Consider the following 16688-nt stretch of genomic DNA (forward strand, 5'->3'; position numbering starts at 1 on the left):
ACGGGTTCCTCGAAAGAAAAGCCTCATAGTTGAAGAAGAATTCATCCTGGTCCGGGACACAAACCCGGGACCACCGCCTTTCCGGGGCAGCCGCTCTACCATCTGAGCTAACCCGGCGGCTAGCAGATGGCAGGGCGAAGTGAAATTTTCGACAACATGAAGCAAAGGCAAGAGTTCGACGTAGTAGTTCCGCAGTTAACAGGTAACAGGTAGTTCCTTTCTTCTGTGGGCCGGGGTGGACTCTAGATTTGCTGATAAGGTTGCCCAGGAACAGAAGCTCATCGTAAGTGAAGCGGCGCTTTTCCGGCTTAAGAGTGACCCCTGATGATTTGATGCCATCTAGTATGTCGCAGGCGGCCTAAGGTGATCGCTGAAATTCCCCGCGAGAATGACGACGTCTTTCAAGTAAATTACACAGGTCTGCCACTTCATCCTGCTGATACGGTGTCCTGCGCGCACTAGGACATTGCAGGCGTCGAGCACAGTGCCATTGACATCAGCTTGAACTCACAGAGGCCATCTGGCCGGATGAAGGCAGTCTTTGCGCGATCCCCCTCGTCGACTTCTATTTGCCAGTAGCCAGTCGCGAGCACCATGGACGAGAACTATTTAGCGTTGGAGAGCCGATCCAATGAGTCGTCTATCCGTGGGAAGAGGTATGCGTCCTTCTACATGATCTTGTTCAGTCGACAATAATGGAGGCAGAAACGTAGCGTTCCGCCCTTTTTCTTCACCAAGACTACAGAACATGCCCATGGGCTTTCCGAAGACCTGATGATGTCGTCGCGCAATATTTCATCGACTTGTTGCCTAATAGCTGCATGTTCTTGCATTCAGTCTGAGTAAGGACTCTTCCGGAGTAGTCAAGCGCTCTCCTCGGTTATTATGCCACGCTTTGCAACTGGTGTTTGTTGAGTCCTCGATGACGTCGAAAAGCAGTCTTTGTATCGCCGGAAAATCTTCTGAGCTATTGCTGCTTACTCATGAGGAGAATTAGATTTATCTGAAAGTCTGGTTCGGAAACTATTGTCGTAGGTGTAGATACGGCAGAATGCGAGAGGGCAAACACATTGCTGGCTAGCAGAATTTCCCGGATGTATGCTATCGTCGGGTTAGAGGCTTTCATACATTGGCGCCTACATTTCATACAGCCTCTAACCCTACAGCTAGAATAGAACTGGCAGAACTTTCGAAGGTAATCAACAAGCGTAAGACAGCTGACATAAAGAAGTATAATATGGATAGAATTGAACATGCTCTCAGGAACGGAGGAAGCCTAAAAACAGTGAAGAAGAAACTAGGAATTGGCAAGAATCAGATGTATGCATTAAGAGACAAAGGCGGCAATATCATTACTAATATGGACGAGATAGTTCAAGTGGCTGAGGAGTTCTATAGAGATTTATACAGTACCACTGGCACCCACGACGATAATGGAAGAGAGAATAGTCTAGAGGCATTCGAAATCCTAAAGGTAATGCCGGAAGAAGTAAAGAAAGCCTCGGCAGATATGCAAAGAGGGAAGGCAGCTGAGGAGGATCAGGTAACAGCAGATTTGTTGAAGGATGGTGGGCAGATTGTTCTAGAGAAACTGGCCACCCTGCATACGCAATGCCTCATAACGTCGAGCGTACCGGAATCTTGGAAAAACGCTAACATAATCCTAATCCATAAGAAAGGGGACGCCAAAGACTTGAAAAATTATAGACCGATCAGCTTGCTGTCTGTTCCTTACAAAGTATTTACCAAGGTAATCGCAAATAGAATCAGGAACACCTTAGACTTCTGTCAACCAAAGGACCAGGCAGGATTCCGTAAAGGCTACTCAACAATAGACCATATTCACACTATCAATCAGGTTATAGAGAAATGTGCGGAATATAACCAACCCTTATATATAGCTTTCATTGATTACGAGAAAGCATTTGATTCTGTCGAAACGTCAGCAGTCATGGAGGCATTACGGAATCAGGGTGTAGACGAGCCGTATGTAAAAATACTGAAAGATATCTATAGCGGCTCCACAGCCAGCGTAGTCCTCCATAAAGAAAGCAACAAAATCCCAATAAAGAAAGGCGTCAGGCAGGGAGATACGATCTCTCCAATGCTATTCACAGCGTGTTTACAGGAGGTATTCAGAGACCTGGATTGGGAAGAAATGGGGATAAAAGTTAATGGAGAATACCTTAGTAACTTACGATTCGCTGATGATATTGCTTTGCTTAGTAACTCAGGGGACCAACTGCAATGCATGCTCACTGACCTCGAGAGGCAAAGCAGAAGAGTGGGTCTAAAAATTAATCTGCAGAAAACTAAAGTAATGTTTACCAGTCTCGGATGAGAACAGCAATTTACAATAGGCAGCGAGGCACTGGAAGTCGTAAGGGAATACATCTACTAAGGGCAGGTAGTGACTGTGGATCCGGATCATGAGACGGAAATGATCAGAAGAATAAAAATGGGCTGGGGTGCGTTTGGCAGGCATCCTCAGGTCATGAACAGGTTGCCATTAGCCCTCAAGAGAAAAGTGAATAGTAGCTGTGTCTTACAAGTACTCACCCACGGGGCAGAAACCTGGAGGCTTACGAAAAGGGTTCTACTCAAATTGAGGACGACGCAACGAGCTATGGAAAGAAGAATGATAGGTGTAACGTTAAGGGATAAGAAAAGAGCAGATTGGGTGAGGGAACAAACGCGAGGTAATGACATCTTAGTTGAAATCAAGAAAATGAAATGGGCATGGGCAGGACATGTAATGAGGAGGGAAGATAACTGATGGTCCTTAAGGGTTACGGACTGGATTCCAAGGGGAGGGAAGCGTAGCAGGGGATGGCAGAAAGTTAGGTGGGCGGAGGAGATTAAGAAGTTTGCAGGGACGGCATGGCCACAATTAGTACATGACCGGGGTTGTTCGAGAAATATGGGAGAGGCCTTTGCCCTGCAGTGGGCGTAACCAGGCTGATGATGATGATGACGATGATGATGATGCTATCGTCGTGCCCTTGTGGATGTGATTGAACTCCTGCCTGAAGTTTCTCAGCATCACTTTCGCTTTCGCTCCGTGAATTCGAACCACCCCTCTTGCGATGCAAATATCGCAGTCCAGCAGTAGACGTCGGTCATCCTCGATGACGTTCCTTCTACGTCTGCGGGTGGTTCGCTGCCAACGGAAATGCCAATGCTGGAACGAGGCGCGATGTTCGTTTGGTCCTCAAATACACTCAAGGCATGATGACTACGTGCTGTTGCATCTGGGTCGCAAGCCCCAAGGGTAGCGTTGGCCTGGCGGCCTGGGGCGCAACTGGAAGCATCCGAAGGTCCTGGCAAAGCATGAGTCGACTGCTAACAGAACTACTTGTTTATTCTAGCATCGCAAAAGAGCGGCCGGTCAGGTCGACCGAAGTGGAGAGACGGGAGAGCACGTCTATTGTTGCGAAGCGAGGCTCCAGCGCAGAAGGCGGCCATTTGTGGAAGAGATGGTCTGCAGCCATTGGAGAGGGCAGTGATCTGTCTCGAAGCATGTGAAGCGGAGACAGCAGCGAGCGACCGTACACCAGCTTAGCTGGCGAAAACCCCGCAGCCGCATGCGGCGCGGTCCTTAATGCAAACATCACCCCAGGCAGACACAGCTTCCAGTCAGTTTGTTGTTCAGAACACAATGCTCTCAACACGTGCTTCATGACGGAGTGGAGCTTCTCAACGGGATTCGACTGTGGGTGGTACACTCAGCTGTGTAACAGCTTTACCCCGCACCTTTCGAGAAAGGCTGTCGTCAAAGCGCTAGTAAACACTGTGCCCTGATCTGACTGGATTTCCGCAGGAAAACCAACTCACGCAAATATGGACAGTAGGGCATTGCCTATCTCAACTGAGCTGAGTTCTTTAAGCGGCACTGCTTCAGGGAACTTTGTCGCTGGGCAGACCACAGTCAAAACGTGTCTGTACCCCGTTGCTGTTACCGGCAGAGGTCCCACTGTATCAATACCGAGCCGTCTAAAAGGCTTCGTAATGATAGGTACCAACTTCAACGGCGCCCTCGATTTGTCCCCTGGTTTGCCCACCCACTGACAAATCACGTCCTCACAAAGTGGTCTGCGTCCCGAAAACACGCTGGCCAATAGTACTCTTGCAAGAGACGGCCCTTAGTCTTCTTAACTCCTAGGTGTCCGAACCACGAACCTCCATGCGACAAGCGCAACAGATCCTGACGGTAGCACTGAGGCACGATCAGCTGATGGAACTCCACTCCCCTGCGGTCTAGATACTTCCTGTACAGGACCCCACCACTTTCCACAAAACGAGCATTTCTATTGGCGATACCTTCCTTGACATTACAGCGCATGTTTTCTAGGCTGCTATCCTTTTTTGGCTCGGCTATCAAAGCGGACCGGCTGACGTTTAGCAGCCTATTCAGTCCGTCTGACGTAGGCCCGATGAGCAAATCTGCAGATAGCTCTTCAAACTTTCCTGTGTCGGGCATTTCCTCTCCAGTATCTGGTGCCTTCAACGCTACAGGCTACATTTTATTCAGTTCGGACGTGCTGTGAATATCAGCTTGCGGCGCCTCCGACCCTTTCTCATTGTTCGACCACGTCGGCCCCGCAACTACCGCCTTTGCAGCGACCTCCCGAACTCTCAATCTGGTTAAGGCCTGAATGCTAGCCTCACCAAACAAAAGCCACTTCTCGCGCAGGAGGTGATCGGACCTGCTCGAAAAAAGGTACGGGGGGGGGCAGCATAGATGACACAGCGGCCTCCGTCTCAAGTGCTCCGAAAGCTCCTTCAATAAGCCCTTTTCCTACGGGCAGACACACGCTATGAGCTTCTACGGCTTGCTTGATCCATGCGCACTCGCCCGTGAACAAATCGGGTTCTACGTGATAGGGGGGAACTACATCCATTGTAGCTGCGGAATCACGAAGCACTCGGCGCTCTTTCCCGTTCACGAGGAGGTCTCGCATGTAAGGCTCGAGAAGCTTCATGTTCTCGTCAGTGTTGCATAATGACAAAAACACGACTTTTGTTTTTGTTTCTGAACACTGCGCCGAAAAGTGACCCGGCTTCTGGCACGTATAACACACGTGCGCTTGCCTTGTCTCGAACCGCTTTCTGCGTTCGGCTTCGGCTGCCGCCGTCTCCTTACGTTCGGTCGGACTGCTTTCACTCGCATCCGCACTACGTGTGTCCCCCCTTGCTCTCATGGGCGTGAACTTCGGCCTCTCAAACTTGGAGCCAAATTCACCCTTTTGACCGTCCTTAGCTCCGCGAGCCCGACGCGTCACAAACTCCTCGGCTAGCTCGGCGGTTTTAGCCACCGTACTAACGCCTGGCCTATCCAAGGCCCAGTACCGCACGTTCTCAGGTAACCGACTATAAAACTGTTCCAGCCCGAAACACTGCAGAACTTTCTCGTGGTCACCAAACGCTTTCTCTTCTTTGAGCCACTCCTGCATATATGACATTCGCCTGTAAGCAAACTCTGTATATGACTCACTTCTGCCTGTCTCATTTTCCCGAAACTTCCGACGGAACGCCTCCGCTGACAGCCTGTACTTTTTTAGCAGACTCGATTTCACTTTGTCGAAATCCTCTGCCTCCTCTCTCTTCAAGCGAGCGACTACGTCGGCCGCCTCGCCGGGTAACAAAGTGAGCAAGCGCTGTGGCCACGTTTCCCGAGAGAACCCCTGCTTATCGCACGTTCGCTCAAAGTTAACCAGGAACAAACCAATGTTTTCTCCAAGCTTAAACGGCTGCATTAGGTCAGTGATTTTGAACGATACTCGTTCTCCTGCACCGTGTGCCTGACTTCCATTACGAGCGCGTTTCATCTCTACCTCGAGACGCGTCATTTCCAAAGCGCGTTGACGGTCGCGCTCTTTTTCTTTCTCTTGTTGCTCTCGCTCTTTCTGTTCTTTACGTTCGTGCTCATCTTTCTCTTTTTGCTCTTTATGTTCGCGCTCGTGTCTTTTTGCCCTCTCCTCAATGGTCTCAAGGCATTCCGACAGCTCGTCATCCCCAGCTTCTAATTCAAGAATAGCCCTTAGCAGTTCTGGTTTTCTGAGTTTGTCTGAGACATCCAGACCCAACTCTCTTGCAAGCTCTAGCAATTTTGGTTTGCGCAACGACTTCCAATCCATGGCTGCTCTGAATGCTGCTTTCTCTACTGCCAACTATTGTCTTGCCGCAAACTAACCCGGCAGCAACGACAACCACAATTACCAGCTCTGTTTCTGACCCTAACAAAAGCCTGGCAAAACTCAGAAGAAGAAAGTCCCGCACTCGCCAAACCTCACAGCCAAGAATTCAGCGCAGTGATTCCGCTGCAGGCAACCAGTAATCACACAGGGCTCGTTGCACTGCTCCCGGATGGTCGTTGTGCTGCTCAGCATACAGTAAACCGCATATCTTCGCTGCTGGCCCCCGTTGTCGCGATCTCACCGTTGGCAGCCAGTTGTTGCAGATGGGTCGCAAGCCCCAAGGGTAGCGTTGGCCTGGCGGCCTGGGGCACAGCTGGAAGCATCCGAAGGTCCTGGCAAAGGATGAGTCGACTGCTAACAGAACAACTGGTTTATTTTAACATCGCAAAAGAGCGGCTGGTCAGGTCGACCGAAGTGGAGAAACGGGAGACCACGTTACTCGACGGAAGAAATGGAAGCCTCTCGCTTGGCGTCCGGGAACAGCTGCTTTTATAGACGAGGCAACCTAAAGTTTGCCCGCGCTGCACCAGCGCCGAATACTCTTCTAGCGGACCGATGGAAGTTTCGAGGGTCGTCACTGCGCTAGCGCGCGCCCGTGCTCTGTACGGCGGGAGTGCTTTTGCGATGCCGAGTGCGACCTCATCAGCCAGGAAAGGTGGCACGCAATACTGATGTGTTGTCAATTGCCACAGCAGCACGAAAGGTCCTACGCCACCCGTGAAGTTCTACAGATTTCCTGGGAAGTGGTACGAGAAGGACCGACGACAAGCATGGATAACTGCAGTGCGCGGCCGAGTCAAGTAGGTCTCATACTTTCGCATTCGCGTGTAATATCTTGAAAGCGGTATAGTCACATGCCTGTTTTTAGTGCACGGCGGTTTGTTTAGTCGTGTTGCGTTGTTGAATTGTGGTGGCATCCGCCGTTTGTTAGCGGTAAATGCATGCGTGTTGCGCCGCTAAGCTCTACGACGCGTGCTCGATTCTCAGCCATGGCGGCCGCCTTTCGATAGGGCCAAAATGCAAGAACACCCTTGTTACCTTGTGCTTTGATTTTCGTGCAAGTTAAAGAACCCGCAGAGGTTAAAATTATTCCTGAGACTCCCCATTACAGTGGGCCTCATAATGATTTCGTGGTTTTGGCATGGTTTTGGCACTTAGAACCCCCGAATTTATTTGATTGCACTGTGCCTTCCCTCGCGATCGGCATGGACGAGCTCAAGAGAATTATTTCCCTTTTCCAAACGCCGCAACTTAAATTACTAGTTGTGCAGGTAACGAAAGGGGCCGCGCGCTACTTTTGTGTGGTAGCAGACCGTATTTAATGCAAGCCGCGAACACCGCGTGCGTCGAGAAGCGGCAGATCGGAAAGCAGCCGCTCGAGACGTGCGCGTTATGTTTGTTGTTTGCCCACGCTTTCTAAGTATCTAAGTGTGCAAGTATCATAGCTTGTAGTGGTACCACTCTTGTAGAATAATATATGCACACAATCACAGGAACGTTACCTTTGCAAACATATTATTGGGAGTAATTTAATCCCCACAACAAATAGGCACACATACTGTTTCATTTATATGCGATGCAGATGGACGCGGCGCCAAACAGACCAATGGCAATCACAACAGTCTTCTCAGCAGTCAGACCCACCGGGACATGTGCTTTCGTACTGCAGCGACACAGCTCTTGAGCAGCGGCAAGACACGTGTGAAACAGACTCCAGAACATGCTTTTATGAAGTGACGGAACCGTCAAGAAGCAGCCCAATGGTTCTGCAGTCATCGAGTAGTATGACAACAGAAGTTCCTGCTGCCAGTGTGACTTATGCTGTAATTGAAATAAAAGTGGCTAAATTTCTGAACATGGTGCGTACCTCTAACTCGACGTCGTCTACGATCTTGTCGGACACCTGTGACACGCACTTGGCTTTCACTCTCACATCACCGTCCACAATTTGTTCAACGCCGTACACGTTCGGAAGCAGACGCTCCCCTATCGTGAGGTTGCCGCCACGAAAAAAAAGCTGTCGGCGTCGGCAACCTTCTTGAAACCGCACGGCAATCTTGGCATCGCTGTTGCGCAAGCAGGCGATCTGCCGCCGTCGAAAACCGAGCGCCGTGAGAACGAGCAGCGAAGAAAAGCGCGGACGGCGCAACGTAAACAAAGCGGAGACTACGCCACGACGCGACCGCGCTGCTTGGCGTTTCCACATTGGGGCGCTGTCAGGAGGCGCAGTAGCGCCGCCTCGCCATAGTTTTCTCGTCTATACTCTCGGCACGGAGGAAGAAAACTAAGGAGAGGCCCTACCCCCTCCGCGCGCTAGGAGAAAAGTGTGGCGGAAATGACGCATAGGTTCTCATTTTTTCGCTGCTTTTTTATTTTTTTTGCTGCATGGCCACGCCTTTTGGGCCACAATGGCGGCGTTGTTCTGATTTTTTGAGCGCTCACACTTGTTGCTCTGGTAGGTTTCGTGCCGTGGAAAAGGCGCTGAGTGGGCGGGTTCGCGTTAGTCACCGTGTCTTGTTGCGCTGTGTTACCTGCACCGTGCTCTGCCGGATGTTGCGCGAGCGCGCGCGCTCCGCGCGCGATACCACGCGCAGCGCGGCGTGGTTTCGCGAAAGATGTAAACAAGAGAGGAGGGTGGCACAAAAGGCGGAGCATCGCCATGAGCAACGCCAACTTCCGGCTTCACTTTTGCTTCACAAAGAGTGACGTCAGGGCCTCTGCTTAGTTTCCTTCCTCCGTGACTCTCGGAGTCAAGGGCAAGAAGGAACACCTCCATAGAGGCACACGTGACGGCGGCGCACGGACTCGTTGAGACGAGTAGTGGCGCATCCGCCGGGCCGGCGCCGGTCAGGCCTACTCGCTTCACAGCTGGGGAGCTCTTCTCCCCGGCTGCCGCACCTTGACAAGCGTGGGCGCCAACATGCGCACACACAGACACGTGGCATTGAAACATGCCTGGGCGCGCATGCCAGGAGGCGTTGCGGCAGTGCTGAACGGGCCAAAATGTCCGCCGCTTTGAACGAAGCCCTGGCGTCCGTTGCATCCGCGCCGGCTATACCGCGTGTCATAGGCGAAACGTAAGAGTGCGCTCCCTGGCGTTATTGCTTGATTTTCGGATAGTGTGATTGACTTTGATTTCACGTCAATGATAGCGCAGTGTTGGTTCAGGAAACCCATGCCAAAAATGAGGCCTCGTGAACACTGTTGGAGGATAACGAAGGCGGCAGGGTAGGTCCGGTCATGAACTGTAATTCTTGCTTCAGATGAACTTCAGTTTGGCCTAGTTGGTGTTTACTGCATATCATATTGACCACAAATAAAGACGGGCGCAGCACTAGAGAACACCACCCCTGTCGTATTTGTGTTCTCTTCGCTGTCCCCACCTTTATTTGCGGTCAGTATCATATGCTGTAGTTCTTGCGGTGCATATTCCAATCGGTGTAGCTAGCGGTGTTACTCGAGTGGTCGGAATTTGGGGGCCTTCCCACAGAGTCTTAGCTTTCTTAAACGTGGCCGCGAAGGGCTCACTCATGACGGAGTAGTGGGTTTTTGTGTCTATTAATGCGGCGACTGCACGGCCATCGAGAAGCACGTCGAGGTCTGTGGTTCATTGTCTTACGTTGCAGTTAGGTGTCCGCGTCGGATCACGGCTGCGACGTGTTTACGTGCGGCCGGAGCGTCGTGTCTTCAGGTCTTCTGTTATCGGCGTATTCTTTGCTTCTAGGCTCCATCGGGATGGCGGAGTTTCGTTGTCATTTTGTCGAGATCCTCTTTTCGGCGTCTTCGTTGGCGCCGGAGGATTTTTGTCAGTTTGACGAACAGCAACCGCACCTCCATCAGATGTTCCTTTTAGTTTTGAATATATGAGCAGAAGGACCGGCCCCGGGCTGCGCCACTGTATAGTCGACGCTGCGGCGAGAGGTAGCGGCCTGGTGACGCCGAAGGAGAAGGTCGTTGACGGCTCCACTGAGTGGCGGTGAAGTAGTCCGCAATATCGCTAGGGCGTTCGCCTTGCTGCGGGCGTGGAGCGTTGACGCGGACTCTCGTAGTCCCATTTAGCAGCATGGGATTGGGCGGTACACATGTCGGGCTTCTTTGCAATGATTACAGAATGGGCGGTGTTCACAAGCGCGCCAAATGTCCTTGCTCCTCGGGTAGCTGCACTGTACGACAGACGGGCTTGCTGGCGGCAGCCGCGTTGGGCGACGGAATTGCGGCATTACGGGGACCTGGCGTGGTAGCCGAAGGGAAGCTTCACGGCACACTCTAAAAACTGTTTGCACCCTTTGGAGTGTGCATTTGTCCCACAACAATAATCGTCATCTGCCTTGCTTGCGCTTCCTTTCTTGAAAACTCGGCGCTCGCTACTTACCTGTCGAGAATGCTGCGTCACACTGATAACGCGCATGCCGTTCGTGACTGGGAAGTACCGGGCTCGCAGCGTTAAAGAAAGGAAACGCGGGCAAGACAGATGACGATTATCGTTGTGGAACAAATATACACCCCAAAGGGTGCAACTGTTTTTAGAGTGCAGGCGACGGTGGCGTAGGTAATCGCTACCGGCTGGGGTTGCGCTGATGCCGTAAATTCCGGTACTTCTAGTCCTGGCAGAATCTCTTCTTTTACCATGTCCGCGATTGGGCCGAACTGGGGCTTCGACCTGGGGCACGAGTTCTGCAGCACTTCCCGTACGACCGCTCTGATCGTGCCGCGCAGGTCATCGGCGCCTAGCGCTTGATCTTCCAGGCAGTTTGTTGTCAGGACAAGGCGGTTGTATTGCCTGCTGCGCATTTCAAGCGTTTTTTCGATCGTTGTGGCCTCTGAAAGAAATTCAGTGCAGTCTTGGGCGGGTTGCGTATCAATCCTGCGCATAGTTGTTCTTTGACACCCTGCATGCAATAGGACCTGAACTTTCTTTTCTTCAGACTTGTCGATGTCAGCTTCGCGGAGGAGGAGAGTCCTTTCCTGCACAAACATTGTCAGGTTCTCGTTCGGCAGCTACATTCAGGTTTCCACTAGAGCTTGGGCTCGCTCTTTGTGCAGGACGCTCGTGAAATGCTGTAGGAAGCCGTTGCGGGATAGGTCTGATGTAGACAGGGTCGATTCCCGGTTTTAAAAACCACGTCCTGGATGTGTCTTCTAAGGCTAAATACACATGCCGCCGCTGGTCGTCAGACTCTCAGCTGTTGAAAGCAGCGACCCTTTCGTATGTTTCGAAAGAGTTTTCTAGGTGCTTAAACGATGATGCGCAGGAGGTCGGTGGCTCCCATGACTGCTGCAGAACGACGGGAGCCGCTGCGGCTGCCATTGGGGCTGTCTTGGTCGCGATCCTCTTGGTCGTCTCAGGCGGAAATCCGTGCTCCGGGGGCAGCTGTAGCAGCTGGTGGATTACTGGATGGTCCGGGACGACGTTGGTGTTGTCTTTGCAGCCAGGGCTTCGATCACTACTTCTCGTGGTCATCCGGTGCATGAACGAAAAGCACCTCCACCATACGTCACATGGTAGTGATGGTGAAGAAAGCAGCGGAAGTGCGCGCGACAAAACTGGCGTTTTATGTACCCTCTAAAATAGGATACAATCAAGGAACGACTACAGCGGCGAACGCAGTCGGCGATCGTCGAAAATTTAATCTACCGCTCAAGCGCGTCGGTTTTTATACACGAGTCATCGAAGATTCCAAAGTAATCTGTGTGGCCTGACTGTCGTCGAGAAAGTTCTACAGAATTCGCGTCGCACATACAATCGGATTACACAAGCTTCGGTGACAACAGTGCCGTTGATAACATTCGATAAATGTCCAATACATACGGGCGGGGCCCGCGGTGATCGATAACATTTGATAGACGGGGAAAAGCGCTCACCCGAAAAAGATAAACAAGTCCAAGTCCCAATAGCAACAAGCCGTTGAAATGCTGCGCGGAGATAGTTTCCAGCCTTCGAAATGCCTGTGGGAGTCTCTTGTGTTGGTGAAGAATAAAATGGAACTCTGCGTTTTTGCGTCGCTTATCTTCGCTAAAGTAGGGCCAAGAACAAGATTGTCTGTTGCCTCCCATAGCTAACAATGCACTGGACCAATTGTGCAGTGCAAACCAATTTTATTCGATGGAGTTCAAGACTACCTGCTGGTAAATCGAAATCCACGAATGGTACGGAGACAAATTTTTCAAATCTAACGGACACGTTGGAATCTATTGGAAACAAAGCTGTTCTGAAGGGGATAAGAAAATGCTATAGATGTGCCCCCTTTCGTTCCTTCGTTCTTGGCGTAAACGAAACTGGCATGCATGGGGTCTCACGCACTTGTGCAATGCATTATGACATTGGCTTTTAATGCTTGATTTCTTCTTACTCTTCTTAAATCTAGGTGTCGCTGCTGTGAGATAGTCCACTGTGAGTATGCGCCATAGTATGGAAATTATAATCATCTACATGACACGGCAATCACCCAAATGCTGACGTTGGCTATGGCGCGATATGTAGCACTCACTCCTTCACCAATCGCCCGTTGAGGCTGTGTGCCATTGGATGAAAAACTTCATTATAAACCAACTAAGCATTCCTATTGGGCACGCTTTTTGGCCAATAGTGCTTTGTCGTTATATGCCATAGTAAGAAAATTATCATCATAATCAGCACGCTCACACATCCTTGACCGATTCCTCATAGTGGGCAGGTACCATGGTATGGCAATGCTAATCATTATCAACACGTGGGGTCATCTCGTAGATCTTATTGGTAGCACGATATGCAACGCCAGCTGTTTAAGTTTAGCTTCTTCTGTCTTTTTCAATGTCATATACAGCATCCAAACATACGTTCCCACATCAGGAGGGAGGCTAAATGCTGTATATGCCTGACGAGGCCTATCCTCCTCTTGGTGACAAACAGTGCATTTGAGACAACAACAAGCTTTCTTCTAAAGCAACATTAAAATAGCACAAAAAAGGACATCCACAATTCTGTACAGTATATAAATGTATCGAGACAGTACTTTTTGAAATTACAGCTGTGAAAACAAACAGGAAAGACAGCACACAAAATTCAATAATAAGAAACCACCGTTATCTAGCAATGTTGTTAATAATCTGCCACGTTAAGGCTAAAGTAGGTCTTCAATGTGTGGTATGACTTAAGTAACAGATCGTTAACTCTTTTTTGTAAAGTATTTTACTTGGGAACTCGTCTATTAGCGTTTCGATATCTTTTTTGTCATTCAAGAAGGTTATAATGATATGTTGAAAAGTCTGAATCCCATAGTCATTTCTAACCTCACGAGTTTGGCGAGAGACATATCGGAGTTCATTAACAGGATGAGGCCGCGCAACTGAACAAAAGCTAAGTTTAAATTTGCTGTGGATCAAGCAGGGAGCCTTTATTGCCTCTCGAAGTGTTATTAACTTATATATGTTAAGAAGGCCCAGTGGTCGCCAGTATTCTCGTGTACTCGAAGTGTAGGGTACATTAATGATTGCCCTAATTGCTATTTGTAAGATAAACAAGGAGTTTAAGTTTGTAGACGTTGTTCTGCCTCATAAAAATAAGCAGTAATGGAGAAATGACCGGATAAGGGTAAAATATAGTTGTTTTGTTTTAGCCAGGTTGGTAGAAGAAGCCTTAATTTATGCATTAGTCCGACTGAGCGTGATATCTTGGAACGCAAGTAATTAATATGCTCAGTCCAGGTTAGGTGCTCACTGAAGACCACACCAAGAAAACGTGTAGACCTCACACATTCAGTGCTTTCTCCTCTGAAACTGTGGACAGGCTCGAAGGTTAGAATTTTATTTTTAGGTTTAAAGAATATAAATTTAGTTTTTTCACGTTTAGCTGAAGCTCATTGGCATGTATCCATAATGATAGTTCAAACAAATATTTATTTGCATTGCTATAGTGTTGTAGAAGTCATCACCGGAGAAAAATATGTTAGTGTCATCTACATACAGACCTATATCAGCTGAACTAGGTACATTGATAATATCATTATAGTAAAGTAGGAAAAGTAAGGGCCCTAAAATCGAGCCCTGTGGAACACCTGTACATATTGTGCCAAAAGCAGATGGAACACCGTTTACAACTGTACACTGTATTCTTGACGATAAATAGCTATTAACAAGTTCTAGAGCAATACCTCTTACTCCATAAAACGGCAATTTACGTAATAGTATTTCATGTTTCAGGGAATCGAACACTTTTTTGAAGTCTAGGAACAACCTAGGAACAACAATAAACTTATTTTCAATATTAGTAATATTTTGTCTTTTATTTTGATAAGTGCCATTTCAGTGCATTTTCCTTTCTGGAAACCATAATGACGAATAATTATTGCTGACGTTTTAGTGAGGTAAGATGTTAATCGGCTCGTGATAACATTTCATGTAATTTTGGAAAAGAAAAATAAAACTGGGATTGGGCGGTAATTATTAAGATCATCATGACTACTGCCTTTGTGAATGACACACACCCCTGCCATTTTCAACTTCTGCGGAAATACCTATTTTTCAAACATTAGGTTACATATGTGCACCAAGACGGGTGCAAGTACATCAGTTATAGGTTTTTCACTGCTTCCGCTTTAATATCGTCAGTTCCAGTAGAAGAAATATTCTTGAGTTGTGACGCGTACTTCTGCATCTCATATGGCGTCACTGGCTCGAGATAGAGTGAACTTGCCCAACAATTAAACAGATAGTGAGTAGGGTCTGGACATTTAGAGGTGAGATTGTTATTAGCACATACAGTTAGAAAGTAATAATTCAATTTATTTGGCAAAGAGGCACCGCTATAAACCGTTCCGTCGATCTTGATCTCGTTTGGAATTGACGGACTGGCTTTCTAACTCAATTTATTGAAAACTTTCCATATTTGCTCCGGGGTATGTTTCTCAAAGACCACCTTGCTATAATATTCTTGCTTAGCTTTCTTCTAACAAGAACTTACTTTATTTCTCGTTATTTTGAAAGTATAAAGTAAGTTTAAATCTCTAGATTGTAAATATTTAGCGAAAAGTTTGTGTTTTGAAAAATTTTTTTGTAGTTACATATTTACCCAGGGAATTCTCGACCTTTTGTGTTTAGTACGACGAGTCAGCGGAAAAGCAATTTCGTACATCGCTAAAATTTTTTTCAGGAAGATACCGTAACAAAGGCTGGGGTTTGTTTCCTTGAATACTTCAGACCAGTCCAACTGAAGGGTTAATTCGTAAAACTGGCTAAATGTTTTCTCATCATATTTTCTGTAAAAACAATGCTGTGTTGAAATATTTAACTCATATTTATGAATAGGTAGGATAGCAACAAATGGAAGATGGTCACTGAGATCAGAAGCCAGTACACCAGAAATAATATGAGAGAATTGAAAATCCGTAAAACACATGTAAATACTAGTTGCACAATTTTCAGTTATTCTTGTCGCTGCCGTAATTACATTCTCACAATTACAACTTGACAAAGTATCAGATAGGTCTCCAGACGCCACAGTACCTGATTTCATGTCAATGGTAAAATCACTGAGTACAACAAGCGAGTTGTTAGTGTTGGCAATGCACTGGAGTGTATCCCCTAAATACGACAAAAAGTTGCTTATCTTTCCGGAGGAAGGCCTGTAAATTAAAACTACAATTATATCATTTGAGTTAACGACCAAAACTTCATAGTCAACGTCTACCGTAGAGAACCCTTCAAGATAAGTATATCCTATACCATTACGAAAGTAATGTTAGATACCTCCTCCTTTACAATTTTTTCTGCAAAGTGATACGTTAGAATAGCCATCTAGTGATACAGCGTCGTGAAAATCCGTGAACCACGTCTGTGTAAAAGACAGAACATAACATTTGTACTCTAAGCTGCTGAGAAAAACACTAATATCATCAGCTTTATTAATTAACCTTCTTGTATTCGGACAGAATATCGAGAATTTATTGCTCTGTTCACGAAAAGGATATGCTACTGTTTTTCTAAATTGTTCAACACTGTGGTATACATAGGTATGTGCGTGGCGTTCTTTGTCTATATATATTTATATTAGAAACATAGGGACGATTCTCATGCATTGCTCGAAAACCTAGTTTCTGCATGTGTTTTCATTTGTTTCAGGGAGAAAGCTCTGTGATGAGGGGGCTCGGGGATAATTTTTTCAAGGTCAGATTCATTTCTTATATGTAATGCTGCTTCCCTGCTTACTCTACGAACCATAATCTTTACGTCTCTGTGCCACGTGAATTCGTAGCCCCGCTCCTTAGCGTTGGTACGTACCAGCATTTTGGATAATAACTCGTTGTGCGTGTGTGCCATATTATACACAGCGCCACTATAATCAAGGAGTGGCGCCCATCTGAAGGAACTAGTGGTGTTGACCCGAGACAATTAGGCGACTGCGAACGATAGATCATCCCAGGCGAAACCGTTGAAAGGTAGGTGAAAGAAACTAGGCTTTAAATTACGGCCAGACAGCGTCTTTGAATTCAAGATCATATCTTTCCACCTTCGCTC

General features: G+C 47.9%; 1 protein-coding gene and 1 long non-coding RNA gene across 4 annotated transcripts in view; one reads left to right on the forward strand and one right to left on the reverse strand.

Annotated features, from left to right (window-relative positions):
- The window catches only part of LOC139047577 (uncharacterized), a 216372-nt gene that overhangs the window by 50917 nt on the left and 148767 nt on the right, over positions 1–16688 (forward strand). The gene's annotated exons all lie outside the window — the stretch shown is intronic.
- Positions 1–16688, reverse strand: part of LOC139047578 (uncharacterized) — a 120930-nt gene that overhangs the window by 23836 nt on the left and 80406 nt on the right. The gene's annotated exons all lie outside the window — the stretch shown is intronic.

The sequence above is a fragment of the Dermacentor albipictus genome, chromosome 7, assembly GCF_038994185.2.
Source record: "Dermacentor albipictus isolate Rhodes 1998 colony chromosome 7, USDA_Dalb.pri_finalv2, whole genome shotgun sequence".
In the NCBI taxonomy this organism is placed as follows: domain Eukaryota; kingdom Metazoa; phylum Arthropoda; class Arachnida; order Ixodida; family Ixodidae; genus Dermacentor; species Dermacentor albipictus.